Here is a 13984-nt window from a genome sequence, read left to right on the forward strand (position 1 = left end):
CCTCTTGGTTAAATCGCAGGAAGGAGCAGGTGAGTCTGACTGGATGTGTCTGACATACCTCTGAATATCTATCTGCGCGTGGTTCTCACACCCCAAGGCGGAGAAGATTTCCAAGAGAAGAGTCTGTCCAGTGCTCAAACCTGAGAAGTCCTCATGGTAAAGCAGGAAAAGCACAGGACTCTGGACTAGATGGCCCTGAGTTTATACGTAACTCCTGCTCTGTGCTAAGTGAACGCGGACAGCTTCCTTTACCATACAGAACCTGGTTTCACCACTTGGAAATGTGCTTAGATACTTCTCCTCAGCTATAGAATGGTGGTAATAAATGAGATAATGCACACTAAAGTGCATTTTAAGCCTTGGCTCCTAGACAGAGGAAACATGAGCAGACTTAGGCTGCTGAATGCGACTTAAATGCAGACTAGCACCATTAGGGCATACCAGATGGTTGTCTCAGGGTTCCCAGTTAGGAGAAAAATAGGAGAGAACAATGTTGAGCTTAACTTCCAAAGTAACTTAGCAGTGAGTGGAATCAGAAAATGTTTACACACATTCATTCTCTGCAAATTAGGTTAAGCATGCAAAAAAAAGGCAATTTTCTATTTGGCTACTTTCTGGGGGATATTTAACTATTGGGAGTTATGATTCCAAGAACCTTCAGGCTCATGAAAAATGTGGCCATTTGCATAGTGGACCTCAGAGAGTTCCTCCATAGCTGTTGCTTTGCTTAGACCCTCAGGGTTGGAAAAGCTGAGTTATTCTGGGCCAAGAAAGTTGTGTTTGTTAAAAATAAGAAAATAAATAAAACAGAAAACAATGAGGCAACAAGAGGCTGAAAATCAGTTGGGGTACAAGCTTGTCTCAGCTCCGCCTGCAAGAAGCAGTGTGGCCTTGGCCTGTCCTTCGACACACCTGAGCCTACATCACCAGGTAGAAAAGGCGTGAGCTACTCTTCTGCTGACCATGGAGTTCTCCCAAGTGTCACTTCCTCCTTCCACTTTGAAAGTGCTCCCTTTCCCAGATGTCCTGGATGCCATCCACTGACCTGCATTGGGTCTCCTAAGTTGGAAGGGTGATGGGCCTCACTTTTGGGGGTCATTTTCTTCCCTGGTGCTTTTGTCTGACTGCTTTTCCTGACTTCACATTCCACAGCCTCTTTATGGCCATACTCTGTGCCAGTGCCCCAACTGGGCTGGTGGTGCCATTGCCCCATCCAACACTGCCTAGATCCAACTGATCTTGCAGCTGGAGCTCCATCTCGGTGCTCAAGTTTGACTTGCTTCCGAAGACAAGGGAGACACTCCCAACAGCCCTTAGAGGTAAATGACCCCTCAGTTCTCCTAAGTGCAGTCAGACTTCTCACATGTGGAACTTCGCACAAATAGTCATGGTACTTGTGTGTGTTTGCCACACAGAATCTGCATTGTGGGATTTCGTTCTGCATTGTCTCACTGCCAGTTCATGATGGTAGCTCTCGTCAGCTGCTGTTGCTGGCACAACCTCCCCTGAGGGAGGCAGGGCTGCAGTGTGTCTCATTTTCATACCCTGGGCTCATGCACACGTTTTTGCATCTCTCCAGAATACTCTTCTCTAACACCTGCAAATCCCAACCCTTTCACTCTCCTGTGTCTGTCTTCTAGAGCACTTACTCCAGATGTAGTTCACCCTTGATTGTGAGACTCTTAGGTTTATGATGATTTTGTTCACTGTAGTATCCCCATCATTTACAATCTTAGCCCACATCTTATTAGAAAAAAAAAATCAGGTAAGTGATCTGAAGTAGAACACAAAATGTTTGGTTAAGTGAATGAATGAATAATTGCAAGTGTCCGTTGCTTCATCAATGATCGTAGTACCCACGATCCATGTTTGTCTCCCGGAGACTTTGAATTCACTTTGGAAAGTACAACCAAGTCTCGCAGTTTCCCAGCTCCTGCAGGCCTCCTGATGTCAGAAAATTGCTCTCTCTGCAATGAAAACAGCAGGCATCAAGTCTACAAGCCTGTACATAAAAGGATCCATTATCCCTCAAGCCAAATGTCACCATTAGAGTGGCTTCCACATGCTGCCAAAAAGAACATTATTAATAACAGTAATGATAATAATAGTGATCATAATAACACATATTAAATTTTAATTTATATGACACCCAAGATCCACAGCTCTGGGAGGGAATCATTCTCCAGCAAAGGAGAAGGGATAAAGAAAAACTCCAATTGAAAGGAAATATGATACAATTTGGGCATACAGCCAGGCTTTAAGCTCCTTTGTAGAAGTAGAAAAAGAAAAAGACCTCATCAGGATTCAGACTGAGCCAGACTCCATGTGAGAGTCCTGAGAATCAGGCACACAATAGAGAGGGGAGGAAACATGGATTAGGCTCATTCCAAGAACTCTTCATCATTTAAACTCAGGACATGCAAAATCTGACCCTGAGTGCCCCCCGAAGGATGCAGGGCAGACATCTGCCTCAAGGCATTCTGAGTCTCTCTCTATGCTGGGAGGTCGCTGCTAGGAAGAGGGATGGGTGGGGTGGGGTGAAGGGTGAGTCCTCCAGGCTGTGTCTACAGACAATGATCGAATATTTGGAAAGTGAAGAAAAGATAAAGTAGATGTTTTAGTGGTTGTTTGGACGTGTGAAACATTTCCACACATTTCAGAATTCAATGACTCTAAAATGGTGATAGTTAAAAAGAGGAATAGCTTTTATTCTCTATGCAGAGTTTTGTTATGGTGATAGCATGGGCCTTGGAAGTAGGCAGATTGGGTTGTGCTTAGGTCATGCCTCCTCTGCTGACTGGGAGACATTTTATTTTATTTTTTAATTGTTGATGGACCTTTATTTTTATTTATTTATATGTGGTGCTGAGAATTGAACCCAGTGTCTCACATATGTGAGGCAAGTGCACAACCAGGGAGCTACAACCCAGCCCCCACTGTGAGATCTTGAATATGTCATGTAAATTCCCTGAAATTCTGTTTCATATTATTAGGTTGAAAATAATATTAGGGAGTGTCAGTTCTTCAGAGAAACAAACCATATTAGAAATCCCATGATCTGCCATCCATACACCGAAGATCAAGAAAGCTGGAGTATCATTTAGGCAGAATTCTAAGGTCCATTAATACCCAGGGTCACTTATGTTTCAGCTCAAGCAGAAGCAAATTCTCACTTTCGTCCCTCTCTGTTCTGTTCGAGCTCTCACTGGACTGGATGATGATCACCGTCATCATCAGGGCGGTGCACTTGACTCAGACCACTGACCAAATGCCACCTTGCAGACACACCCAGAAAGAGTCTTTTACTAGCTCTCCAGAAATCCCTTATCTCAGTAAAGTTAACACAAAAAATTAACCCCCACATAGAGATTAACCCCATAGGGTAAAAAATGCTCAGCATTAGTGTCTGAGCAATATAATTTTATTGAGTACTATAAAAAGTTCACAGTTGAAGCCAAAGAAGAAGGCAATTCAATAGACCTCTATATATGTGGGAGTCAGATTTAATCAGCATTTGCAAAGCAGGTCTATGTAACCATTTGTGAGTTGAATGGATCTGTGGGCAAATTGATTTTTGAGACAAGAACTAGGAAGACAGGATTCCTGTATGCCTGCTGTCTGAGAATGGTGTGGGACTTGGGGAGGCTGCCAGAGGCAGATGATTAATTACTTTAATATTAATCATTGTATAACCCTCTCCCTGGGCCTCAACTTCGCTCAGGCTGAATTAGGATTCTAGGCATTACTCTTTTTGGGGTGTAAATCCCCTTCCTTAAAGCTAAGACTCGAATCCATATTCTGAACTTAATTTAGAACACATTTTTTAAAGAACACAATTTTTAAAATAAAAAAATAATGTATGCACATGGCAAATATTCAATTATCAAAATCATAGATAATTAAATGTTCTTTTCCTCATTAAACCTCTGATATTCCTTTTAATTAGCAGTTTATAGTCTCTTGCTTATGTTTCTATAATTTTTATTCTTTCAAGTTAATTTAAAACTTGAGGTACCTGGCATGACTATATATGTCGGGATGCTCCTGGTAAACCTTATACACCATTGTAAGGAGCCTGATTTTATTTGGTAGCAAGGAGAATGGCTGATATATTTGAAAGCAGGAAGGTGATATGATTAAATTTACTTTCTACTTAAATAAATATTTCTAGACCTATTTTATAAATAATTAAAAATCGAAATAAATCACCATAAAATATCAAACAAATGCACTCATACATTGCTGATGGGACTGCAAATTGGTGCAACCACTATGGAAAGCAGTATGGAGATTCCTCATAAAATTGGGAATGGAACCACCATTTGACCCAGCTATCTCACTCCTTGGTTTATACCCAAAGGACTTAAAATCAGCCTACTGTAGTGACACAACTACATAAATGTTTATAACAGCTCAATCCACAATAGCTAGATTATGGAACCAATCTAAATGTCCCTCAATAGATGAATGGATAAAGAAAATGTGGTATATATACTCAATGGAATATTACTCAGCTTTAAAGAAGAGTGAAATTATGGAATTTGCCAGCAAATGGTTGGATTTGGAGAATATCATGCTAAGCAAAATAAGCCAATCCCACAAAACCATTTTTTCTCTAATATGCAGATGCTAATTCACAATAAGGTAAGGGGCACTAGGGAAGAATAATGTTACCTTAGATTAGGTAGAAGGAAGTGATGGGAGGGGAAGGGAGGGGATGTGGGGATAGGAAGGATAGTAGAATGAAACAGACATGATTACTGTATGTGTATATGTGACTGCATGACCAGTGTGATTCTGCAACGTGTACACTCAGAAAAATGAGAAATTATATCCCATTTATTATATCAAAGTGCATAAATGCATTCTACTGTCATGTATAATTAATTAAAACAAATTAATTTTTTAAAAAATTAGATAATTATTTGTAAAAACAACTGATGGTAAATTGGAAAGGGATTGGATGAAAGCATAGGGACTCATTAGAAGGATGTTGAAATGGTTGGCATGAAGAATAATGCACAATTCAAAGGGGACAAAGCAGTGTTTCCTCTCCTCTTCTGGAGACAATGTTCACTGGATTTAGGGCTTACCTTAATTTAGTATGACACCAGTTTTTCTTCATTTAATAATCACTTCTGTAAAGACCATTTTTCCATATAAGGTCACATTAGAAGATAAGGTTCTTATAATTTTATGGGGCTAGGGTCATTCTATTAAATCCACTGCAGACTTATTTATATACTTATACATGTTTATTTGTTGGATTACTTTTGTTTCACCCTAATAAAAAGTCAATTATGTGACAGTAAGAAATGGCTTTCTTCTGTTCATTGGGGTAGCTACAGTGCTTTATATAAGAATGATAATTACTTGTTGTTCTGCTTCAAATATGAATGTTGTAAACAATTCATTTAAAAATATTATCTGAATTGGGCTGGGGATGTGGCTCAAGTGGTAGTGCGCTCGCCTGGCATGCGTGCGGCCCGGGTTCAATCCTCAGCACCACATACCAACAAAGATGTTGTGTCCGCCGAGAACTAAAAAATAAATATTAAAAATTCTCTCTCTCTCTCTCTCTTTCTCTCTCTCTCCTCTTTCACTCTCTCTTTAAAAAAAAATATATATATATATATATATATATATTATCTGAAGAACCAAGATTTATCATGATTAGGCAGACTTTTGGGCTTATTTCTACATTTTGTTTTGCATTTCATATTTATTGTTTTTTTATTTCTTGATCTCCATCTTTTACCCACCTTCTGTAAGACAGATTGAATTTTATCTAAATCTATTTCCCTTTTCTTGTTTGGAAGCAAAACCTTATTTATTGTTATCCTCTCACAACCTCCTTCAATTGTAATGGTATTCTTACAAAATCTAAGGTTAATCAAGGTTTTTCTTTTCTTTTCTCCGAATACAGTCTATTTTGTAAGTTTCCAGTCATTTTTAAACTAATCCAAATTTTCATTGCCACAATTCTCATTCTTACGATTAAAGTTTGCTTAAATTTATGTTATGTGGTATGGAACACCAAGTTTTAAAAAGAGCATCTTCGAAAAACAAGCAAACAGGAAGCCCTTCTTGGCCTACAGGTCAAAGATCAAATACTTTCCTACAGAGAAGAAAATCAGTTCACACCACTGGCAAGAGGGAGCGTGTGGTGTCTGATACAAAAGGGTTTTTTTTAAACTCATAGATTTACAGTGTTTATTCCACTCTTTCCTTTTGCCTTCAAATTTCTTTATCCTGAAATGCTTCTTTAATGCAGTATTTTTGAGTAAGAGCCTATGAGAATTGATCCCCAAATGTCCTAATGTTGCTCTCACTTTTGAGTGGTGATCTGTCTGACTCCATGAGATTCCGAGTTGCAGTTGTTTCCTCTGTTCTTTGAGGATGTTATTTCATTGTTTTGGGGTGTCTGTTGTTGCTGATGAGAACCCCGTGGACAGTCAGTCCATCGGTTCTCCATGGGATTCTTCCACACTTGCTTCTGCTTGCTTCTCTTTGGCTTTCTGCAGTCCCGTTTTGCTGTGTGAGCTTTTTCATGGTGCAACTAGAATTTCTTTGTACTCTTCTTGCTAAAATCTTGCTATCTGGTGAGCCGGGTCAGATATCTTTCTTCCATGCTTGAAACCTCCTCATTCAGGATTCTTCAGAGGTAAGCTTCTTTTCTTCCCTCTGCTCTTCCCCTGGCTCCTCTTGCCTGGGTGCTGCCCTCTCTTCCTCTCCTCTTCCTTTCTTAACTACTCATCCTTCATTTCTCTTTCTCTCCAGCATCCATGATGGTGTCATCAGACCTCCAAGTTTGAAAGATCTTTCATATGGAAATTTCAATCCAGCCACATCTATTTTGAGTTAAATTTATTCTGTTTAAATTTGAAGAATGTTTAATAGTGAAAGTTCTATTTTGGACATTTTCGAGTTTGCTTGTTCTTTTTCAGATGATGTCATCTTTTTATGTTTATACTTATTTTTTCCTTCATCATTTTTAATGCATTTACCCAATAGTAGTCTTTTAGGGTTCCTAGGTTTACTATTTTTGCTGCATTTCTAGTTCTTGTGACATTAGTATTTACTGTACCTTAGGATCCCATCATGCATGTTGTTTCTTTATGTGGTTGTAATTATTTTTATTGTTTTTGAGCTTTTCTTTTAAAACCAATTTTCTAATTATTTTCCCTGTGGGAGCTACTGTGAGGAGTTTCCTAATTGCTTCTAGAGGCACCTGAGGATTTGATGATAGCAGACTCATTTTTTATTTTAATGTGTGTGCTCAGTACCTCAGGCTTGGATGCCTTTAAACCACACCCCATGCCTTTGATGGAGTCAGGCTTCCCAGACCAGAAAGCAGAGTGTCCCCTGAAGGGATCACTCTTGAGAAGTCCAGAATTTGTGCAGGACTCTGCTTTTAGGAACCTAACATCAAATCTGAATCTCCCTGGGGAGCAGATCCCCATTTTTACCCTGGACACACAACCCAGTCTAAAACCTAAAGGGCCCTTACTTCTTCTCTTAGGAATGGGACATGGCAATTCATTATTTTTCTTTTGCATTCATTTATGTGCTACAGTTTGTTATAGTTTCTGCAGGTGCATGATTTTAATACTAGAGGGACTTATGGACATCATTTCAGAGAGTCCAAGTGACTAAAGGATTCCTCTGCCCAGGGTGGTTCCAGAGGTTGCTGGCACTGCTCACGCAGACTTTGGACTGTCTTGAAGAGCAAGAGCACCTGACCGTAGCTGCAGATGAATACTGGAGAGCACTGTGCCAAGTCAGAGAGGCCACCTGAAGGGGTTGACTGAGGAAGTCCTGTAACAATAGGGGATTTAGATTTTCTCCTACATTTTGGTATTACTTTATTTCCCATACTCTCTGATATGGGCAATGATAATTTTGGAGACAATGACAACTGATTTAGCATGGTGAACACATTTTGGGCACACAGATGACCATGAGGAAGGTGGAGGTCCTGCAGTCTGTCTGCCCTTCATGCCAGGTTTGGACAGCACACCTCGGCAGCACTTGAATTTTTAGGTTTGAACAAAGCAGCTCGTGACCCTAATTTTTCCAATACCTCCTCTCTCTGGATCTGGAATAAGATTTGACATTCAGTTGTCCCCTCCCCCTACCAAAAATGAATTTGCTGAAGGTTTTCTAAGAACAAAAGGAGGGAAAGAAGGCCGTTCCTCTGAAGAATGGAGCAAATGGACACCCACACTGGGCTCTTCCCAGGCTCTCTGCTCCTCTGGCCGCCTGGCCTCACTCTCCTGGTCGGTGCTGTGGGGCCTCACTCACCCCTTCTTCCTATCCCCCCTCCCTGGCAGGCAGTCTGCCAATGGTATTAGAGGAACAGGTGTGAGCCAGGCTTGTCTCTTCATCACATCAAAGCGAATATTTTTGTCTTAGAAAATTCTATCCAAAATATGAAATGACTTGAACTCCTTCTCATTGGACTAGAGAAGCTCTCACCAGCTCCTCTGGAGGGAAGGAGCCATAAAGCCCCCCCAGAGATGGCCAACGGTCCTTGTGCAATCTCCTCTGAGAAAAAGAGAAGGGAAACGAGGTGAGAGCACTCTGGGGCACCGAGAGAAGCAGTTGGAGGGGTCTGTGAGCACCAGGGTGTTCTGCACCCAGCAGGTTCCAGCCAACATGGGTGTTGCTCCTGGACCTAGAACTTATTTCCCATTTCTTATCCCTAGGGGAGTCTGATATTTGACCTTGAATGTTTATTTTTATATTCTTTATTTGTGATCACTTCCAAACAGCAAAGTTTAGTTGAATTTAGTTGCCCTGAATAAAACTTGTTGTTCACCCATGCAATTTAGTGTAGCAGATGACTGTGTTCCAGCCAATAGTATGTAAGCATAGTGTTGTGTGTGGTTTGGAGCTGATTTTCCAATGGGACTGCATGTTTGCTCATTATCTTCTTTCTTGCTGGGAAACATGATGAGGGGTACCTGAACAACCATCTTGGGCTCTGAGGTAGAAGCTGTGTGCTGACAGAGTGGAAAACTACCAAGGTAGAAGGAACCTGGGTCCTGAAAATTTCAGCAATTTCCCTTACCTTCTCAACATTGCCAATCTTCATACTTCTTTTATGAGAAAGATACATATGTCTCTTGTTTAAGTTGTTGTGTTAACTTGTCAGATTGACTTCATTTCAACTAACATGTCTTCCTTTAGCTGTAGATTTTACATTACTCCATTTCATCCTTTTGCATCATTTAAAACACAGTTCATGAGAGCTTAGACACAGAATCAGCCTGGTTGTCCATGAGCAGATGAAGGGTAAAGAAAATGTGGTACAAATACACAAGGGATGCTATTCAGCCATAAAGAAGAATGAAATTCTGTCATTGCAGCAAAGTGGATGTAACTGAAGGAGATGGTGTTAAGTGAAACAAGCCAGACACAGAAAGACAGGTACTTCATGTTCTCTCTCATATAGGGAAGCTAAAAGGTCAGCCTGAGTGCAGAATAGTAATTGACAGACGTTGGGGAGGAGACCTTTGGAGGTGGATAAAGGGAGGCGGGATCTGATAATGTGCATTGTACAGTATGGAAATAGCACATTGAATCCCATTAAAATGTACAATTAATCCATGTTAATAAAAAATAAAAGATAAAAAAATAAAACACAGCATATAACCCTACTACCTCTCATCCTCTACTGAAGCCAAAAGACTGTTGGGTAGGCGGCTCCTTCAGCGCATGGAACCAGCACTCTTGGACTTTGCAGAGCCGGAGCTGCTTCCCTGTGAGAGCTGCATTGGGATCATTAAGCGGTTATTGAACACAGTCATTGTGCATTTTTCTTCCCCAGCCTTCCTGATTACTTTTTTCTTTTTTAGTACAAAGAGCTAATTAAGTTAGAGTAACACAAATTTAATATATGCACTCTATTAATGGGGAGTAGGTTGCAATGCAAATTTTACAACTAATTTAGGAAGACTGCCATTTTGAGAACAATTTGCCAAAGTTTTTTCCCCCATTTGACTTCAGACATGGGAAAACCAGTGCTTTAATTACAAACTAGACCAATACAGTGTGTGAAATCTTGTTTAGTGGGTTCGGATATAATGAGCTCTCAGAAAGCAACGAGAAGGAAAATGATCATCTATTTATGTGGGTTTTGCTTCCTGGCTTTTCGTGTTTGCCCTTGTTTGGTGGACTTGTCCACTGAGATTTAAAGGCACCATTTCCAAAATAAGGCAGAAATACCTTGTAAACATTATGATGCCAAGCTGGCAGCCGGTCCTTATGAAGAGTACGTCAGTGCCTGGACTGGGTAGAGTGCCCATCACCCGCATCAGGGATCCAGAACAGTCCAAGCCAGGACTTCCTTGTTTCTGACTGGTGCTGGCCTCCCATTGATAGAAGCCGGAGTGTTGCCAGTTGAACATGAGCCAGAAATAAGATGTTATAACCACCCTCTGCTCAGCCCTCTGTCTGACCTGCCTGTGAGGCCAATACCTGTTCAGTTCCTTAGGACATTTATTATTCCCCAAGGGTGGCACAGAGGGTGGTTGGGGGAAAGTTCACCAGGGGGGCTGTCCTAGGATCCGCTGTCTGCTGAGACAGTGGCACACGCTTCGTCCAATACAGTGGCCTATTGACTATATTTCCTTCTGGACTGCGTGTTCCAAGAAGAGCCTACCCCTCTGCCCTGACCACTGTCGCACCTTTAGTTCCCAGCACAGCCACCTGCATGCAACAGACATTTAAAACACATGGCTCAAAATAACAAATGGCCCTCTTACCTACAGAGCGAAATGCAGACTCTTTTGCATGACATTTGAGATACTTCCAAATCTGCCTTTAACCTTTTTACTATATTTATTTCATACTTTTTTCCTGGAGAGGGTCTAACAGTTAAACTGAAGGAGCCTGACTTCCCAAGCAGGCGTGGACTCACGTTCTGTTCACTGAGCGCCTTTGGTCGACTCTTAAGACGTGTTTTACAGTGAGTCCCTCTTCCTAACTCAGCAGTTGCTTGCAGAATGAATTTGATAACAAAGGCTTATGGCTTAGCCACTTCATTCCAGAAACAGTCCCAGGTGCTGAGGTGGCTGTGACCAGGACTGGAGGGTAGGAGGACACTAGGCAGGGAACGAAGGCAGGGAGGGCAGAGCATGGGTTTCTAAGCTCAGCCAGGTCCACCTGAGAAACCCTGCCACTGGGCTCCTCAAGAACAGAGAGAGAGTCTGTGGCACGGAGTGTCGACAGGTCTGAACGCCAGTGGCTGTGTTCAACAAGACACACCCACCTCTGCTTTCTTCTCTGAAACCACTTTGGGTTGTAACACCGACTGCTGTGCATTTTCCACACAGCCACCATGTCTCTGGTCTCATGCAGTCGCTGGCCCTCCCTCTCTGACTGTAGTGTGCTCCTTCTCTGTACCAGCTGGGCCACCTTGCCCCTGCTCTTCAGAAATTAAATGAAGAATCTCCATCAGAGCTTTGTTGACCACTCCCTTAGTTTGGATCAGATGATCTGCCCTGTGCCCATGTCTGTCTCTGCTCTTGACCTTTTAAATGACCTGTTTCCCTGTTAATAGCCACATGAGAATTTTGTTGAAGATCCCTATGTCGCAGACTCAGACCCTTCAAGAACAAGGGCTGGAGCTGGAGTTTTAGCAGCTTTCCTAGGAGGCACCTATGGATCATTGGTTCCTTGTGGCTGGGGTATCTCTCCTCATCATTAAGTGCTTGGTAGAGGGCCTTAAACCTGGGAGATGGCCAACACGTGATCATTGAGTGAGTGAGTGGCGTTGGAACAGACCATCTGGGCTCTCCCTGTTTGCCCCACTTGGTTGCTACAACTCCCTGCCCTCATTCATCTAGCCTCACCTCGGAGTCCCTTGCTTTCATCGCTGCATCTGCATTCCTCCTTTATTCTATCTCTGTCTGGGCCTTCTTTGGGATTTAGCCCTTGTATCTATGGTAACATGCCACATAATTTATTTATTTCCTAGATTTGTTGTCTTTTGCCAGTCTTCTCCCACTAGAATATAACCTGCCTGAACACAGGGATTCTTGTCAATTTGGCTCAGTGATAAACTTCTACTTCAACTACCCAGAAGAGCCTCAGGGTGCATAATAGATGCTCAGTGAATATTTGGCGAATGAATGTATGCATGACTTTCCTGAGATGGATGTACCTTGGTACGGCTTTACTCCTGAGCTTACCTATACAATAAAACTCTTCCCCCTTTGATTCACTGCTGCCAGACAGTCCTATCCCAGTTTTACCAACTTTCCAGTGTCCTTAATGGACACCTCAGTTCTCAGGCTTTCTCTATAGACCACAGTTTCAGATATATCTAGGACTGGTCTGACTTAATGACCTCACAATGTCACTGGCCATTTCAAATCTCTGGGTGATTAAGGAAGTGTCACTTATTGTAAGATACTAACCCCTCCATGAGAGCCAAGGTGTCAGCCACAGGCTTTGACTTGTCTTAAGGTTGGGCAAGGGGACCTCTGCTTCCTACTTGGAATTCACAGCATTCCCTTGGGAAACAAGGAAGACAGGGTTAGATCCGTCACACAGATGGTTCATCCCTGCGTCTGCCTGAACGACTGCACGTGTGGCAGGCGAGCTGGGGAAGGACGGCTGGCTTCGCAGGCCTCCTGGCCCATTAACAAGCTGCTTGGCTGGATCGTTTTACCTTGAGGTCACTGATTAAAAAAAAAAAAAAAAAAAAAGATTCCTGGTGCTAGAAAGTGCTTCTGTGGAACAGATGGTTACAGAGTGTCTGCATTTTCAGGCCAGGACCCAGTGAACAACTGCTTCTCCTTCCTAGAAGAGAAGACCCAACACGAAGCCCTTTTCTTCCTTTTTGGAGGGAGTGGACTCTGAGGCAGGTGTTAGGAGCTGGCCCCTTGGAAAGGTGGCCTGAGATCTTTGATGGGTGCCTCTGAGCATGCCCATACATGGCTGGAGACCTCAGGAAAAGGACAAGTGTGAGGCTTATCTGATGTGGAGCAGGGTGGAGAGGTAGAGAGGCAGGCAGCAGGGTTAAACGGGCAGCAGGGTGGTGCAGGGGGACCAACTCCAGGATGGGTTTCAGACACGCATGGGATCGCGGGTTTGTCAAGGAAATGAGTTTTAGAGGTGACTTCCTACGCTGTAGAATCTACTACTGTCCATTTCATGAGGCGATTGTATAATCTGTAGGTGCACGAGATTCATATAAACTGTGAAGTGCTGTGGCAGTCAAGTTAGCTCACCAATTAGCTAACCGCTACCCTCTTGGGGAATGCCAAGTGGCCCCTTTCTCTTCATTATCCAAATTCCACCTTTGAAGGCAATTTGATTCATCTCTCCTTGATGTGACAGAAGTAGGTTCCATCCCAAGGTCATCCCATTTGACCAGCGGCAGTGCTAGCCTGGCAGGCATGCTTGGGTGAACACAGAGGGGTTCCCCTTTCAGGAGAATGGTCCTCAGCACTGTCTAGCATAAAGGATCATTCTATTCTTAAGAATTTAGATGGAGAAAAAAGGCAGATTGCACAAATATCTATTTTCTAGAATTTTTTTCATAGAATTTATGTTAGTAAACTAGTAAAGAACTATCTACATGTCCATTAACAGGGAAAGTTTAAATTGACCTACAGCATATCCACCAAAAGCTACAACATGTTTACAGTCGCTCAGTAGGTATAGTATTTGAAGAAAAGAAGGATGGCCTGGTCTAGATGAAATAGACAGGGACGATATGCCAGCTACGGCTTACTAGCCGGTTTCATAGTCTTTGTCAGGCTATGGCAGAGATTTGGATTTGGATTCTCTTTTCATGTGTGTGACCTTAGGAAAATGACCCAACTCCCCTGATTCAGGTTTCTCAAATGGGAATAAAGACAATCTTTATTGTTGTGACTTTTAGTTGAGACAGTGCCTTTTAAAATATCTGTGGCACAACCTGTTCCAGAATGAGCAGTTGGTAATGATCTGTTTGTCCATATCATAAAGG

The sequence above is a fragment of the Spermophilus citellus genome (assembly GCF_964194105.1).
Source record: "Spermophilus citellus genome assembly, chromosome: 14".
In the NCBI taxonomy this organism is placed as follows: domain Eukaryota; kingdom Metazoa; phylum Chordata; class Mammalia; order Rodentia; family Sciuridae; genus Spermophilus; species Spermophilus citellus.